The following is an 18,846-nucleotide window of genomic DNA, read 5'->3' as shown; positions in this document are numbered from 1 at the left end:
GAGTTTGATCCCTGGTACCATACCATTTTCTATAATGGTTTGACTGATTTCTTTCCTATCTACAAATTATGAGTTCTCCTTTCTCCACATCTTCATCAACATTTTTTTCTTTATCTATTGATAATAATCATTCTAAATAGGGTAAGATGATATCTCATTGTGGTTTTGATTTGCATTTCCCTGATTATTAATAACATTGAGCATTTCTTTTCAAATACCTATTGGCTACTATGTGTGTTCTCTTCAATAACTATTCAGGTCTCTTTTTAAGTTCAATTATTTTGGTTTTGCTTTGACATTTGAGTTCCTTATGTGTTCTGGATATTAGCTTTTGTCAGATGTATAGTTTGCTAATATTTTCTCTCATTCTGTAGAAAGTCTCTTCACTCTGTTGATTGTTTCCTTTGCTGTGCAGAAGCTGCTCAGTTGGATGTGATCCTGAAAATTTTCAAAGACCAAGCAACCAAGAAATGCCAGTTCTTTTGGCTCCAGGAGTGAATTCCTTCTTTTCTCACACTAATTAGACTCAGGCTACAAAAATCTCTATTCTGAAATTGCTGATGACAGCACAGGAGAAATCTGCTACTCAGGCTCTCTCAGGAATTTCAAAACATGTTTCCAAGTTAAATATCACTGAATATAATCCAGCCACCATTAAAATATTAACAGTATTAGTTCACTGGATCAATATTTAGAAATTTCTGATCATTCACATGCTAATAAATAGAAGGATAAATAAAATAATATTTGGTAAAATCAATATCCATTCTTAGGTTTATTTAATCTTTAGTAAAATGGTGAAGATTGATATTTTCCCCAATATGGCCCACAGCACCTTGATTAATGGTGCTGCCCTAGAAGCAGCCCCATTAGAGGCAAGAACAAGAAAGGGTGACCATTAGCACTTGATTCATCTGGCTCTGGAAGCCTCACTCAATCCAGTTAGGGTTAGAACATAGCAAACACAGTACACAAATGAAGAGGCCTCATTATCATCATTTGTGAGGCTGTGATTGTATCCCTGATTTGAAAGAATCAACTAGAAACATTTTTAGAAGCAAAGTAAGAGATGGGAAAGGGATCTAGAAATGGAGGGAGAGGACGAGGGAAGGGGAAAGGGTAAGTAAAAACAGGATTAAGATGAAATATGTACAGGTACCAAACCCCCACAATGAATGCATTCATTGTGTATCACAAACATATACTAAGAAAAAACTTTTTTAAAAAGATAACAATTTATGAAATTAACATAAAACTTAAGAAGAAATTAACATGAAAATAAGGCTTTTTTATAATCAAAGAGAAACTAGTTAAAAATACAATTAAAGAAAATTTTATGCTCACAAATAGCAATAAAACAAACATAATTTATTTATTTTTTTCCATTAAGTTTATTGGTACATTTTAGGCATACAATACAGTTACATTCATCATTGGGATCTTGTACCTTTATATGATATATCTTGGTTCTTATTTTTCCCCATTCCCCTGCCCTCTCTTCAACCCCTCCACCCTTCCCTATTTACATAGAATTTTCCAGTTTTTCCTTTTCTCACATTTTTTCCTTTCCCTCTTTTCTTTGCCCTACCCCTCCCACTTCCCCTTCCCATTTAGACCTTTTATTCCTATTTCACATTATCTATTATACATTTTGATCCTTATTTACACTTTTAGTTTCTCACGCCATAGAAACTATTTGGTATTTACACATGTGTGTCCTATTTATTTCACTTAAGAGGATGGTCTCAACATGCATTCATTTAGCTATAAATGTCTCTAGTTTCTCATTCTTTATGGCTGAGTAGTACTCCATTTTATTTTTTTAAAAAAAACTTCTTTATCCAGTCCCCAGTTGATGAGCAATTGGGCTGTTTCCAAGCTTTAGCTATTACAAACTGTGCCACTATAAACATGAGTGCACATATATCACTGTGGTATGATTCTTTTGATTCTTTTGGGAAGATACCCAGCAGGGGAATAGCTGGGTCAAATGGGACCTCTAGTCCTAGTTCTTTGAGGTATCTCCATACTGATTTCCACGGTGGTTGCACCAGTCTACACTCCCACCAACAATGGAGAAGGGTTCCTTTCTCCCCACACCCCCACCAGCATTTGTTGTTGGTTGATTTCTTGATAGCAGCCATTCTTTCTGGAGTGAAATGGAATCTCAGTGTCATTTTCATCTGCATCTCTCGAATGACCAGTGATGTTGAACATTTTTTTGTATGTTTATTTGCTGCTTTTACTTCTTTGTCTGAGAAGTGTCTGTTCATTTCAAATGCTCATTTTTTAATTGAGTCTTTATATTTGGGAGGTCTGATTTTTTTTCACTTCTTTATAGATTCTAGATAGTAGTCCTTTGTCTGAGAACAGCTGATAAAAATTTTTTCCCATATTGTAGGTTGTCTCTTAGCTCTATTGGTGGTTTCTCTTGCAGTGCAGAAGATTTTTAGTAAGATGAGATCCCAGTAAGCAAACATAATGTATAAGTATATATTCTTTTTTTTTTTTTTTTTTTTTGGTACCGGGGATAGAACTTGGGTCTTTGCATTTGCGAAGCAGGCGGCAAAACAACTGAGCTAAATCCCCGGCCCTATAAGTATATATTCTTGAAAAGAAATGAACATGATCCATATAGAAGTTACTATAGAAAGTCTAAGCAACAGCTAGGCATGGTGGTTGGTGCACACCTGTAACACCTGTAATCCCAGCACTCTGGAGGCTGAGGCAGGAGGATCACTGCCAGTTCCGGACCAGCCTGGGCAACATAGTGAGTTCAAGGCCAGCCTAAACTATATACCAAAACCCTGTCTCAAAAAAAAAATCTAAGCAACAAAAAATGTTAATAAATAATGGCATTAATAATAATAAGAGCCAATCTTTTCTTTTGTTAATTGTGGTGCAAGCACGTGCTAAGCTCCTTCAGGTTCACTCAATGAAGCAGGTATCACTACTACTCTATTCATATTGAGAAGACAAAACTCTGTTTAAAAGATTGATTTTTCTTCGTACCAGCTGTCTTAAATGCAGTTTGGATGAAAACACCAAGAGAATAGTTCTGAGTTCTACAGTGTAAACTTACACCAGTTATTACTCCCATCTCTGCCTGTTTCCCTAGATATCAAGTGGAAATAATGAAATTTCCCATGTAAAGATTCAGTTATTTAACACATATATAGTTTTTATAACAGTACCTGACACAGACTAGTCCATGAATGTTAGCTCTTATTTTTTATTACCTGCAAGAATAAACATATGAGAAGAGCCAAGAAAATTCTAGGAGGAAGGAAGAAAACTAGGGTAGTTGATGTGGGCATACTAGATATGAAAAGAAACAGTTTAGCTACAATAATAACTGCTTCAAAGAAAACAGCTTGGAATCAGCAGACAGTTAAATGGAATAAAAGAAATCACAGAATTAAATTCCAGTGCATATGAAAATTCAGTACATTAAAGGTGGCATTTCAAACCAATGGAGAAAATCTGTGCTGTATGAGAAAATCTGCAGGGACAATCTGTTAGCCATTTGGGGAAAACAAATAGGATAACTTCTTTTTTCTCTTAATCAAAATTTATTTTATATGAAGCAGTCTCTTGTTTTAATGAAGTAATGCACTGTTTCAGGTGTGTGTTTTTTTAATATGGGGACTGGGGAAAGCTTACTTAAGCTCAAAGATGAAACCCAGAAGCCACAAAAGACAGGAGCAGTAAACATGACCACTTGCTACAGTCGAATGGGTCCCCCAGGGTTCATGTCTTGGAAACAGCAAGTGAGACAGTGTAGGGAGGTGGGCCTTTAAGAGGTGATGGTCATGAGGGCCCTGCTGTCATGAGTAAATTGACCATGCCCCATCATCCCAGAAGCGGCTTAGGTATGCAGGTCTGGGTTCTGGATGAAAGGATGGGTTTATCCTCTGTCCTCACTCACATCACACGTGTGCTCTGTTGCCCTTTTGCCTTCCACCATGGGATAATGCAGATGTGAGGCCTTGGCTTGGGCTTCTCAGCCTCTAGAATTGTAAGAAATCTCTGTGCTTTGTAAATGACTCGGTCTCCGATATTGTGTTACAGCAGCACAAAGTGGACCAAACCCTCCTTGATGAATAAATTTCTGTACTGTAAGGATAGAAATGGTCATGTGTGAGAAAAAAGAGTATGTGTCTTAAAATCAAAATAAAATATATGTAATATATAAAGGAGACCAAAATTAATTCCCTACTACCCAAAACTTGATACAAACCAGTAATGGGCAGACTAGATGAAAAATAGAGAAGTATATGAGTAAATTAATTATGGGAAGTATTCAAATGGCCACTAAAGGAAAAGAAGTTCAACCTTTTGATAATGTAAATTTGAATCACTACATACATGCATGTGCCCAAATGGCATAATTTAAAAGATTGATAATAAGTAACATCAGAAGAGCCTGGAGCAATGTGTTCTCAGCACTGCCAGAGGGAATACAGACGGGTGTACTTTTTTGTTGGAAATGTGGTGATGTCTGCTAGGATTTTAAGTATGCCCACTTATAGGCATTTACCCAATAGAAATCACTTGCACAAGTAGGTAAAGATAACATCCAAGCAGGGTATATTGTGTGGAAGCATAAAAGGTTGATATCATGGGGCTGGGGATTTAGCTCAGTGGTGCCACACCTGCCCTGAAAGCGAAAGCGCAAGGTCCTAAGTTCAATCCCTGGTACCAAAAAAAGGTTTATGTCAGCCAGGAAACTGAGGGAGCCTGATCCAAGCCTGGAGATCCACTCAAGCCAACGGTGCCCCAGGCTACCCCCTAACACCTTCTGCTTGGGGCCCCTTAGATCTCCATGGTCAGTTACTGACACACAGACTCCTTCAAACTATGAGTAGAATATCTCCAGGAACTTGGATAAGCCTTGGACACCTCTGAGTGCTCGTGAGCCCTACATCTGAAAGCCTTAGGACAGTTCCTTAAAATACACACACACATACACACACACATCATCATCATCATCATCTGAGGATCCAGCTAGGATGCATTCATTGGTTCAACCTGAGATGGACCCGAGATTTCGCATTTCCAACCAGCTCCAGTGATCCTGGTGATTCTGGTCCAGTTTGTAGCAAGGCCATGAAATGCATTCTACCTGATATGGTTTGGAAGTGGTTTGTCCCCCAACTGTCCCTGGGGTGGTGATGTTAGGAGATGGTATGGCCCTTTAAGATGGCAGAGGTGGGGGGAAGGAAATTAGATCACTGGGGGCACAGCCTTCAGAAGTGGTTAGGTTCCCACATGACCCTGAGTGAGTTCTCTTGAGAATGAGTTGCTATAAGAGCAAATCTGAAGCCAGGTCAGGTGGCACACACCTGTAATCCCACGTTCTGAGAAGCTGAGGCAGGAGGATCACAAGTCCAGCCTGGGCAATTTAGTGAAACCCTGTCTCAAAATTTAAAAAGGGTAGGGATGTAGCTCAGTGCAAAAGCCTTGGATTCAATCAATCCCCAGTACCTACTCCCCTCCAAAAACACAACCCTGAGCATTGACTTGCTCTCTGACTTTCTGTCTGGCAGTATGATTGCTCCCTCTTGTGCACTCCCCCCTACCATGACACCATCCACACAAGGCCTCCATCAGAGCCTAGCAGAGCCCAGTGCTAGGCCCGGGAACCCGAAGGACCCTGAGATAAATAAGCCTTTTTTCTTTATAAAGTTACCCAGCCTCAAACATGTTATCATTTTTAAAAAGGACAAACAAGCCAGGCATGGTGGTACATGCCTGTAATCCCAGCACTCCAGAGGCTGAGGCAGGAGGATCATCATGAGTTTGAGGTCAGCCTGGGCTATATAGTGAGTTCAAGGCCAGTCTGAACTACTTAGTGAGACCCTGGCTCAAAACAAAAGAAATGAACAAATGTACTACCTTTGGTCTGGTTATCTGCAGGCATGGCTTTCCCCAGCAGACCTCCAGGAAGGAAGCATCGGCATCACTTCCTGGACTCTCCTTTCCCTGCCAAGAGCCCCACAGCTTTGTTGGGCCCATAGCATTGACCTGGGAACCACTGCAGCCAATTTCACTGTCTTCACCATCTGGACCCTGCAGGGCAGGAGACTTGGTGGTGGCTGTCACTTCAGTGTCCCCCTAACTCCTCAGCCCAAGTTAGAAATTCAGTGCTTTGATGGCAGAAGGAGTCTCAGGCTGCAATCCATGCTGGTTGGACCAATATATCTTTTTTCATCTAGGCTCTAACATCTCTGATCCTATTCTAGTTACAGTATAAAAATTTTCCCTAAATTCCCAAAGTGTTTTCTCCCCCCCCCCCCATTTCCCTCTTCCCTTTGTCCCTGCCCTAACTCCTTGGTCACTTACAACAAATCTATGCCTTAAAAGGTTTCTTTGACAAAAGTAAAAATAATTCTAAGAGGTTAACATCAAAGCTGGTGAGTTTGAATTTCAAACACGTAAACTTGAATTCTTAATTACTTCCCCTTTGCCAGATGGTTTTGATCCAAAACTACTTAGGAACCAAGAATAAAAGCTGGAAGTGACAGATTTTTGCCTCCTGCCATGCCTCCCCCAACAGGGCCTGGGAGGAGGCGGCAAAGAGACCAGGGAGCCCCACAGATACACAGGCAAATCCCCTGTGTCCTCGGGACTCAGCAGGGAGAGGGAGCACAGCCTCAATTCAGAAGCAGTCCAGGTCCAGGGAGCTGCTCTGAGACAGTTTGTCTCAACTGGGGACCACCCAGGACACAGGAAAATCAGGGGCCCCAGGCTCCTTCCCCTTGGGAACGTCATCGGGTCAATGTCTTCCCACGCATCCCCTGACCAGACACTAAGTCATGATTGCATGGAGGGTGCAGAAAGAAGCTGTTCTCAAACGCTTCTTCCCCAGAACTTATATGGGAACACACGTGTTGGGAGGCATATGTGGCTTTCGGGCCACCTGCTCTGCCCATCTGTATCCCCTGGCCTTGGACTCACAGGTACACAGGCTGCAAACAGCCCTGTGGTTTCCAGGGAGGAAACAGCACCTCCAGGATGAAAAAAGATACCAAAGCTGGTCGCTGCCTTCTCAGAGCCCAGGCCCTGCACCATCCCAGTCCCAATCCATGTTACAATTAACACTTAGTCACATTTAAAGGACTGTCACAACCTCTCCAGCTACCATGGAGATGAAAGAAGTTTAACTTTTGCAGAACTTGTGCTTCAAATTCACACATAATTCTGTGGACACAGCTGCATCTCTTCAATGTGGATTTTATGTTTTTCTCTTATCACAAAAGATAGCAAAGAAATTCTGACTTAGAGATTCATATGCGGTGCCAGGGCACCAGGTAACATGGAAACTCAAGAGGGTCATGGCTAACATGACCCCATTATGACCCATCAAGCCTTGGTATTGTGAATACAACTGGTCACTCAGGAGCAGATCCCAGCCCTCAGAGCCTCCCCACTCAAGGTCACTCAGCTGTCCCTCAAGGTCACCCAGCTGTTCCTCAAGGCACCAAGCTGGCCCTGGTACCAGCCCCTGCTGCTCCCTGTGCCAGGATCACCACTCCTCCACATGTCGAGGGGGCGTGGCTCTCATTTCCTTCTAATGTCAAACAGGAAGAAAGCAGGGCTGGAGATGAGAGCTTGAGAGTCACCAGAAAAATACGAGGTATGATTGAAAACTAAGGTGAATGTTTCAACTTTAAAAATGTATCATAGCTAAAGGCACATTGCCATAAATCTCTCCACAAATCCTTCCACTCTTATGCCACCAGTCTTGCCACCCTCTGAAGCAGTGTCTTTAGTTATGCTGTCGTAATTGTCTTGAAGTCCTCCTGAATTAATTCGAAAAATTTACCTTTTATGGTCATTTTGACTTTAAGGAAGAGCCAGAATCTGCACAGTGCCAAATCTGGTAAATAGGATGATGAGGACACATTGTAATGTTTTCACGATCCCACCATTCCATTGGATTCACTCTATTTTTGACCACATGTCATAAAGACACTCATGAAAGAGCACTGCCACAACTGCTTCAGAAAGTGGCAAGATGGATGGGATAAGATTGAAGCTGTGAGGGAGAACTCTGAGGGAGTTTAATGGCAGCATGTCCTTTACTGTAATGTATTTTTTAAATTTAAATGTTCAACATATATTTCAGTCACACATCACAGATATGCTAGGTGAGGCAATGTGGACAGAGGGGAAAAGGCAACCTTCGCTGAAGTTCTGGGGTGCACATCTCTGTCCAGCAGGGAGAAAGAGGAGGCAGCAACCCAGTGGTGCCCCTGAGAAGCCAGGGAACCAGGACTGAGACCCTGGAGAAGCCAAAGGAAGAGAGCGGCTAGAGAAGAACAGGGGATCCAGGGGAGTGGCAGCTTGAACTCATGTGAAAGCACCAATGAGCCAACAGGGAGAAGAGGAGAGGAGCCCGCCACAAGGACATTTTGGGAACTAGAAACCAGGTGGATGAGAGGTAAGCAATAGCACACGTCCCTGGAAGTAGAATCCTGAGCTGGCAGCAGGAAAAGTCAAAAGCCCACCCACCAGTTTATGCGGTAGAATCCCCCCAAAGCCTGATCAACTGGTGACACGTGGCCCCACCGGTCACGGAGATGGAGGAAAAGGCTAACGTAAAGAGGATGCTTAGGACCTGGTAGATCCCCAAATGTCCCCTGCTCTGGTCAGCCAGGTCCCAGAGCTTCTGCTCCGTTGCAGAAGCCTGGGAATCTAGTTTCTCAAGAGGACAAATGGAAGATCTGGTTAGGAGGCGCCAAGCTCAAGAGCAAGGCTGCTTCTCAGGACAGTCATCACGTGAATGTTTCCCTTCCCCAGCCTGTGCCCCATTCAGTTCTCAGGATCCTGGCCGACATCCAGAAAGGAAACCGGAAACGAGTGAAGTTTCCAGCCACAGGCTCAGACAGCTGACGCCCACGCCCAGTTTCTGCATTCGGAGCATCCAAGCAGCCGAGCATGTGCGCTCTGAAGCACGGGCATGGCCACCCCACGCATCTACCACAAAAGGCACAGCCAAGGCAGCTGGAGGAAACCGGGACTCTGCAAAGACAAGACAGCTTTTAAAAATTACCATGAACATCCGTACAGAAATAAGAGGAGCAGTGTTATCCATGAAATGGTAACAGGGTACTCTAAGATGAATATCCAGAGAATAGAACGTACACTTCGGAAAATCGTGATGATAAAACCGAGACACAAAATAGAAGGAATGGGTGATAAAGTTGAGAATCCCCCAAGAAGTACAAGGAAAAAAATGCAAAGAAATGGAAAATATGAAGAAAAAGACAGGAGCTGGGCATGGTGGCACACACCTTGTAGTGTCAGCTACTTAGGAGGCTGAGGCAGCAGGATCACAAATTCCAGCCCAGCCTGTACAACTTACTGAGACCCTGCCTCAAAGTTTTAAAAGGGATGGGCTGGGGATTTAGCTCAGTGGTTCCACCACCTGCCTCGCAAGCGCAAGGTCCCGTGTTCGATCCCTGATACCAAAAAAAAAAGTTTTAAAAGGGTTGGAGGTGTAGCTCAGTAGTAGAACATTTGCCTGGCATGTGTGTGGCCCTGGAATCAATCCTCAGGACAGAAAAGAAGAAGGGGAAGGAAAAGACCAGCTTAAGAGGCTTAGTTTAAAATAATAGGTGCTCCATGACAAGACAACAGGGCTGGGTGTAGCTCAGTGTGAAATGCTTGCCTGGCATGTGCAAGGCCCTGGGTTCTATCCTCAGCGCCACAAAAAAATAAAAATCAAATGTAAATTAAGATAGAGAACAGAGAAACTGAAAGGGAAGAAATCACTCAAGAAAGCATTAGAGCTGATTTCCCAGAAGTGAGGAACATATTTCCGTTCATAATGACTCAGTCACTCCAAAGCCCAACCCCATGACATGTGAGGACACTGGCCACTATGAGAACAGCGTCCAAAGCTTCCAGAGGGGAAAGCAGGTCACATACCAGAGACCATGAGTGAGATGGATGGCCTGAGACTTCCCAACAGCAACTCTAGAATCCACAGACAGTGGAGCCATACCCACCATGCTCAGAAGAAAACACATGCTGAGTCGAATTCTAGGCTTAATGAAACTAAAAAATGTTATTTTCAGAAATGTATTTTTTTATTTGTTTTGTTTTTGTTTTTTGAGACAGGGCCTCAACATGTAGTGCACGCGGGCCTTGAAGTCACCATGTAGCCTAGGCAGCACTCAAACTCATTGTAATCCTCCTGCCTCGGCCTCTGGAGTGCTGGATTATAACAGGTATGCACCATCACACCCACATCAGAAATGTAATAACACAATATTCATCTCCAAGGTCCCTATCTCAGGAAGCTACTAGTTGTTGTTAATGGGGAAATATGACAAAAATCTCCCAACCCAGAAAGCCTCTCCACAAATATAGTAGAAAAAGAAAAGAGTTTTATTACTGAATAAGCATTCAACCAGAATGTGGTGGACATCAGAGGCAATCTGCTAAGAGACTGCAAAGACAGAAAGAAACTCACCTTTTTATGTCATCAAGGAAATACAGGATATTATGTTTTGAATAATTAGTCCTCATCTAAGTGAAGTGAACTCAGAGCAAACCTCCTGCCTCAGCCTCCCAAGTGCTGGGATTATAAGTGTGCACCACCGCTTCCAAACTTTTAATTTTTATTTGCCCTAACAATGTGTTCGACAAAAGTGAGAGGGTAAATGAAGAAAGAGGAAATCTTGCGGTACCAAGAAGAGGAGAGGAAATAGTGGGTCGAGGTGAATTTGGGATAAGGGCAATGCAGACTGGAATGGTCAGCAAACCACCCCCAGAGGGTTTTCTTCAAGGATATGAAATTCTGAGCTCCTGTTAAACCCAAATGCATGATAATATAAGGATCAGCTAGCCAGGTATGGCGACACACACTTGTATTTCCAGCTACTTGGGAAGCTGAGGCAGAAGGATCACTGGAACCAACGAGTTCGTGACAAGCCTGCACAACAGGCAGAATCTACCTCCGAAATGAAGCAAACAAAAGCAGCAAACAAAAACCAGGAAAACCAAAAGTTGGACAAAAAAGGAAAAATGATCCTAATTCATTGCATGGCTCCTATGTGAGCAGCATTTTCAAGTCTCACCACTGCACACCCTAGATAACATCTCCATGAAATTGTCACATCTCTTTATGGGGCTGCTGGCGGGAGGGCGGCAAAAGAGTCTCACCTCTGAGCCCAAGAGGCAGCAAAGGGAGCGGGGCATTAGGAACACAGCTGTAGATGTTAAAATAATTAGCTAGATGTACCTCAGACAAAGGTCTACTATCGAGAATATATAAAGAATTGAAAAAAATTAGACCCCCCAAATTCAAAGACCCAATTCAAAAATGGGCATCTGAAATGAACAGACATTTCTCAGACAAAGAAGTAAAAGCAGCAAATAAACATACAAAAAAATGTTCAACATCACTGGTCATTCGAGAGATGCAGATGAAAACAAAACTGAGATTCCACCTCACCCCAGAAAGAATGGCTGCTATCAAGAAATCAACCAATAACAAATGCTAGTGGGGTTGTGGGGAGAAAGGAACCCTTCTCCATTGTTGGTGGGAGTGTAGACTGGTGCAACCACTGTGGAAATCAGTATGGAGATACCTCAGAGAACTAAGATTTAGAGGTCCCATTTGACCCAGCTATTCCCCTGCTGGGTATCTTCACAAAAGAATTAAAAGAATCATACCACAGCAATATATCTGCACCCATGTTTACAGCGGCACAGTTCATAATAGCTAAAACTTGGAAACAGCCCAATTGCCCATCAACTAGAAACTGGATAAAGATGTGGTTTTTTTATAAAATGGAGTACTACTCAGCCATAAAGAACAAGAAACTAGAGTCATTTATAACTAAATGGTGCACATTGAGGCCATCCTCTTAAGTGAAATAAATAGGACACACATGTGCAAATACCAAATAGTTTCTCTAGTGTGAGAAACTGAAAGTGTAAATAAGGATCAAAATTATTAAAATGAATAATTGATAATTTGAAATAGGAAAAGGTCCAAAGGGGTAAGGGTGATGGGAGGGGAAGGGGAAAGGGAAGAAGGAAAAGGAAAAATTATGAGAAAAGAAAAAAAAAGGAAATGAAGTCTATGTAAATAGGGAAGGGTGGAGGGGGTGAAGGGTGCACAGGTAATGGGGAAAAAATAAGAACCAAGATACATCTTGTACAGGTACAAGCACCCAATGATAAGTGTAAACGTATTGTATACCTAAAATGTACCAATAAAAGAATTTTTAAAAAATAAAATAAAATAATTAGCTAGAGACAAAAGGCGTTGTGTGTGTGAAAGAGAGTTTGGAAGCAGGGGAGAGGAGGCCTTCTGATTCCCCCCAGAGTCTGAAACTGTGTGACTCTGTGAAGTTGTGTTGCTGGGGCTCAGGAAACGACACCCCAAAGTGAAAACCTCTGAAGCTGAACTTCTCTCTGACCTCCTCCTTCTCTCCAGACTCTCACCCCTCAGCCTCCTCCAAAGTTAGCCATAGAGATTAGAATTCCTCTTCCCAAGGCAGCTATGACTCAGACAAGCCATAAAACCTAAGACATTAACTTTCTGCTTCCCTTTTGGCTATAAAGGACTTCTCTGACCTACCCTATTTGATATAAGGTCATAAGACCCCGTGAGGGTCCTGCCTCTCCCTGGAAGAGACAGTGCTGCCCAGATAGGCCAATAGAATCTGCCCAGGCAGGCCTTGTTGGGTTCCCCTCTCAGCCTATTTCCATTAGGTCAGACCTTTCCTCCACTCTTATTTTCACATAACTGCCCTTGATTCATCAAACCTAGGTTTAAAAACAGATAGTTCAGTGGTGGGTGTGGTGGCACACGTCTGTAATCCCAGCACTGAGGAGACTGAGGCAGGAGGATTTCCACAAGTTCAAGGTCAGCCTGAACTACATAGCAAGACTCTGTCTTTAAAAAAAACAACAAAAGACAGTTCACCTTGGATCTTTAATCTGAAGCCTCCTGAGTCACATAAAGCCATGATCAAATAAATTTGCAATGACTTTCCTCCTGCTAATCTACCATCAGTTTATTTCAGCAAGCTCATATTCAACCTGCAGAGAGACAGTCTAAACTTCCCTATGATGGGTACAGCTTTGATAAAATGAGAAGGTAAATTATAAGCAACAACTTTTAAAAATCTATTGTATTAGTGAGTACATTTCCTGAGGACAGAAAAAAAGACTGAAACATGATACTTATCTTGTGGAATTCAGCATACAAAAGAAAAATATATGGCACAATACAATACAGATGTTGTACTGGAGATGTTTTTTTAAAAAGGTTTGCTAGGTCCTTGAAGCCGAAGACTACATTTGCTGTTATCCCCAGTGTATTGTGTGAAGAGGCAGGTCAGTGACAGATGAATGAAAGAAGGTAAATACAAGCATGGCCACTGAAAGGACAGAACAGAACATGCTACTACTGTGATGCTGAAATATGATAAATACATATTTGGTCTCTGGCCCTGGTTCCTGGCACCGAGATCCTAAAACCCTCAGAAATTCCTGAGCTACTGTGGCTCTAGGTGTATCTTCTATTCTAGACGCTGGCCTCTGAGCACATTTCCTGATGTAGACTCCTAATCCTTTGGAAATTCCTGGTGGTAGGAGTATCCTGTGTTCAAATGTGGTGACTCTTTGTGAGCTAGGAAATGGGGTTTGCCCCCCGAGAAAGACCAACCCAAGATGAGAAGCTTGAAATTTTCAACCCCACCCCACATCCCCAAAGAAGGGGAGAGGGCAGGAGTAGAGGTAATCATGAATCATGTCTAAGTGAAGAGGCACCTATAGAAAATGGGCTTGGAGCACTCACAGGCTGCTGACCCCATGGAGATGTCCAGAAGGTAACCCTTCTAGAGAGGCCACAGAAGGCCCACAGCTTCCCACATCTTTGCCCTATGCATGTCTTCCCTTTGGCTGTTCATCTGTATCTTTTATCACATCCTTTATTCATATAATGAAGCAATAAGTATGAGTGTTTCCATGAGTTCTATAATCCATCCTAACATGTTACTTGAACCCAAGGTGAGGGTTATGGGAGCCTTGATTTATAGGAGGTCAGTGAGAAGTACAGGTGACAACCCACTTACTGCACCTGACTGGCGCTGGAAGTAGGGTCAATCTTGTGGGGCTGAGCCCTTCACCTGTGGGATCTGTGGGTAGCTCCAGGTAGATGTGGTCAGGAGTGAGTTTAAATTGTGTGACCCCTCATTGATATCCGCTGGAAGATTGTTGATGGTAGGAAGAAATCCCAGCACATTTTGGCACCCAGAGGTGAAGTATTCTTTTGTGAGAGTGGAAAGATTTTTCAAATGTGTTTTTAAAAAGCTTCTTGCATCTCTATCTATATGGTAAAGTAAAACAAATCCAGGCAGATTGCATAGCAGATGTGATATTTGAATGCAACCTGGAAATATACAAAAGATTCCCTGCAGGTAGCAAAGATGGAAGAAATATTCAAAGCAGAGGGAATCGTTTATACAAAAAAGAAGAAAGGATAGTGTGGTATCAGGTGGTAAATCAACCCAAAACTGAGTAGCATTCAACATTAAGCATTTGTTTTCGCTCATGTATCTGCAGGGAGCTGGGATTGGGCCAACACAGACTGAGTTCAGCAGGCCTGAGTCTGAGGTTGGGTCCAAGTGTATTTCCATCATCTTTGGACCAAGAGCTCCCCAAGGCAGCTCTTTGCAGGATAGAGACAGAAGGACCAGATGGGAAGCATTTCAAGCCTCTACACACACTGCATCCACTAACTTGCCATAGGCCAGATTGTGGCACTTGTGGACAAGCCCAGCATCAGTGGGCTAGGAAATACATTCACCCTCTCTAAAGTTTTACTAAACATTATTCCTGAACAATAACCCAATCTCTCACAAGTGTATTTGAGGAATAGCCTGAACACATATAACCTCTAGAGACTTTCTGTTTGCATTTCTCTTGTTTCCTTTATGGAATGGTCAGCCAGGTCTGGCCACCAGGGGAAACAGGAGAGGCTCAGGAAAAAACAGAATTTGTTACACTCACAGTCCTAGAGATGGGGTGTCACAAGTCCCACAGGGCCACAGGGGAAAGACACCAGGAAGGTCAAGAGGTGGAACACAGGAGTGAGGGGAAGGCATAAAGCCAGAGCCTTCACTGGGGTATCCACACAGAAGCGTTAGGACTGCTTAGTTTGCCTAATTCTGTCAGGTGGTCAGCCGTACGGATGGTCTCTAGTTGCCTGGTACCTGACCCTAGAATGGTTAAGCCACAAGAATTTGCCTCCGGTTGTGCTTAGATGGGCCAGGTGGAAGAGGTATAGATTGGGCTTGGGTAATTGGAACTTGAAAGCCATGTTTCTGGCTAGTCTCTTGCCATCTCTAAGAATCGAGTAGCTCAGTTAGGGGCAGTCTCTCCCTAGCCAGAAATGTTTTTTAATATGTCAAAACATCATATGAGAAAAAAATTGCCAGCTACTCCTCGAACAGAGAACTAATATCTAAGATGAAGAACTAAAAAAAGGTAAATCCTCCCAAAATAAAAGATCAAATCAAAAAATGAGCAACTGAAATGAATAGACACTTCTCAGAATAAGTAGAGAAATGCAAGTTAAAACAACACTGAGATTCCATCTTACTCCAGAAAGAATGACTAATATCAAGAATTCAGATAATAACAAATGTTGATAAGACTGGAGGGAAAAAGAAACACTTCTACATTGTTGTTGGGAGTGTAAACTAGTACAACCACTAGGGACACCAGCATGGAGATTCCTCAAAAAAAATTAAACTAGAAATTCCATCCAACCCAGCTATTCTGCTTCTAGGTATCTTCCTGAAAGAGTTAAAGTCATCATATTATGATGATATATACATACACATGTTTATAATAGCACAATTCATAATAGCTAAATTTTGAAAGCAGCCTCTATTTCTATCAACAGGTGACTAAAGAAAATATAACATTTGTATAAAATGAAATACTACTCTGCTATAAAGAAAGGTAAATTTGAGTCATTTGTAGGAAAACAGATGCACCTTGAGATCAGAATGTTAAGTGACAAATCAGACACACAAGCTTAAATATCACTTCCTTTATACAAAAATATGGCTTCTCTTATATGACAAACCCAAAGATAAATAAATTAAAGAGCAAAATAAAAGATAGATAATAAGAAACAAGGAGATGGATCTTTTGCAAATCGGAAGGAGACCAAGAGATAGAAGGAGGGGAGAAAGAGGGGAGAAAGAGGAAGAGAAGGGGACATAAAAAGAATTAAGCTGTGGTACATAAGTGAGTTCAAGGCCAGCCTGAACTACCTAGTGAGATCCTGTCTCAAAAAAAACCAAAAAAAAGGTCAGCCCAGGAAAAAAAATTCTGACTTTCAACATTTTCCTGTCATAATTCCACATCATTTTCTAGCTCATTTATGACCAAAAAAAAAATCTTTAAATATAATAGTACTCACAATGTCACCAGAAACATCAGTTATAAAATTAGTAATAAGAGTATCTGGGGTCCTTATTCAGTTAAGAAAGATAAAAGGAGACTAAGAAACCAATAGCTAGTTAGGAAATATAGTTAGGAAATGCTTTCTTTTTGCTTTGTCTGGAAATTCTTTGTAAGAGCCAGGATTCCACAATTAATTTTACAGTGATTAAAAAACATTAATCGAGCATTAAAACAAATTCCATTTTCACTTATCAAATGGCAATGATTAGAAAGGAGTGATGATATCTTGCTAGGAAATTCAAAGCACACTTTTGTGTCACTGTCAATTGATACAACCATGTTGGCCCTGTTTCTAAAGCTTAAAAATGCACCCAACCTTTCTCCACTTTCTACTCCTGGCAACTTATTTAGCTGCAGGAAAGTTCTTCCCAGCTGCATAGTGAAATGCTGCACAGCCATTAAAACAGTGTCCCAGGGCTGGGGATTTACCTCAGTGGTTCTGGCACCTGCCTTGCAAGCGCAAGGTCCCAAGTTCAATCCCCAGTACCAAAAAAAACAAAAAAAAAAGTTTCCCAGGGTATATCATTACCTGGGAAGAGACTACTTCAAAACTTATGACAGTGTCTAAGTAAGAATTACATGTACTCATAAAATGTGAAAGGAGAAGATTTATGGATATTTTTATTTTCTGTATTGTCTCTATTTTCTAATGTGTTTATTGAAGATATATTGCTTTTGTCAGAGGAAATAAACAACTAAAATGATCATCAAAAAGGAAATGAGAGGGCTGGGGATTTAGCTCGGTGGTTTTGCCACCTGCTGCACAAGCACAAGGACCCAAGTTCAATCCCCAGTACCAAAAAAAAAAAAAAAGGAAGTGAGAAGGACCAAATGGTTAAATACTGCCACAGGAGCCTGGCCATCCCCTGTGTGACAGTTGTTGTCTATTGTTTCACAAACTGCCTTTTACCAGAGCCAGGCTGAGTGGGTTTTTCTTCCTTGAAGTCAGTGGTCTCTAATTCTCTAATCCAAACTTTTAATCCCCTAGAGGTGCTAGCCAAAGATCTGTGGTGTTCCATTTGCTCCACCTTCAGCACCAAAAGCTGTCAGGCTTAGGAAATAAACTGAAATTCTCAACATCTGCAGTGGCTGCATCCATCCAGCTAAGTGTTTGTGATGCTACCACAGAATGCCACAGATTGGCTAATTTAAGGAATTTAGTTCTCATAGTTCCTGAGGCTGAGAAGTCCAAGATCAAAGCATCACCAGGTTCGGTGTCCAGCGAGGGCTACGCTCTGCTTCCTGATAGAGCCTTGATGCTGAGTCCTGTGAACAGGAAGAACACTGTGTCTTATGGCAGGGCAGAGGACAGAAGGGAAGAGCACCAAACCATGTGTGAAGCTCCTTTTATTAGGGCCCAAATCCCATTCACGAGGGGAGTGGGCCTCCTCAGCCTAATTGCCTCTCAAACGTCTCATCCTTTAATACCATCATGTTGGCACACTTTGGAGGAGACACTTTCAAACCACAGCACTAGCTCAGATTATTTGTATCTTTGGGTTTGCTTTTCTTTTGGTACTGGGGATTGAACTCGGGACCTTTCGCTTTCAAGGCAGGCGACGGAACCACTGAGCTAAATCCCCAGCCCAGTATCTTTGGGTTAAACAGAACCTTCTTATCATCTTAGGCAAAGCTTTTCATTTAGATTTGAGCTAGAGGGAGGACAGCCCACTCGTAAGCACAAGTTGCTATTGCTACTTCTCCAAGACACTGCAAATAGATCTATATCCTGACTTCATTTAACACAGATGTGGGTTTCTGCCTCCCCCTAATGCATTTGAGCCTCCAGGTCCTCCTACCCCAGTAACTCCTACTCCATTTGCGCCTCAAAGTGCTTCTCCCTACCAGAAAAATCAGAAGCAAAATGCAGACAAGAATAAACTAGAATTTTCAGAGTAATTTTTCAAACTGCTTCAAACAAAAGCATTTTCAATACTGGCTTGTCTTATTTTCTTTAATAGGTAAAGGAAAGCAAAAAAAAAAAAAATAGCACTGTTGTATATCAGCTTTGACAAAACCTTCAATCGTTTTTACTTGGTTTACATGTTATTAATTTTGCCATTCAATTTTGTTCCCACTGTATGCTATTAACTTTTTTCAGATGTCACTCATTTAAAATGTGGGGATTATTTTCCATTGTCATCCCAGACAAGAAATTCAAGTTTACATAAAGCCAGCCCTGCTTTGAGTGGAGGCTTGGCATAGCCACACTCAAAGAAATAACAGAGTCCATCAGGAAATTAAAGCATTAGAATCTTTCTGTGCCAGTTGAGAAAATATTAAAGGACAAGTGAATAAAACTTCTGAAAACAAGATTGAGATGATTAAGTTGGTATAGAC

The 18,846-nt window shown here is 41.9% G+C and overlaps 1 long non-coding RNA gene across 2 annotated transcripts in view; it reads left to right on the top strand.

Moving 5' to 3' along the window:
* Positions 1–18,846, top strand: part of LOC110348324 (uncharacterized) — a 33,805-nt gene that overhangs the window by 12,055 nt on the left and 2,904 nt on the right. Inside the window, exons 3-4 of one of the 2 annotated variants that reach the window (XR_015441980.1) lie at positions 416–7,639; positions 8,223–10,238. This is a non-coding gene — a long non-coding RNA (uncharacterized LOC110348324). Of the gene's footprint in view, positions 1–415; positions 7,640–8,222; positions 14,305–18,846 lie in introns of those variants that run through there. The other variant, XR_002393460.2, reaches the window with a different exon arrangement.

This window comes from Heterocephalus glaber, unplaced genomic scaffold (genome assembly GCF_053883595.1).
Source record: "Heterocephalus glaber isolate CG9 unplaced genomic scaffold, H.glaber_assembly_v1.0 deba00001532, whole genome shotgun sequence".
Taxonomy (NCBI): Eukaryota; Metazoa; Chordata; class Mammalia; order Rodentia; family Bathyergidae; genus Heterocephalus; species Heterocephalus glaber.
Note: the sequence above shows the minus strand (reverse complement) of the source record. Positions and strands in the feature narration are given on the sequence as shown.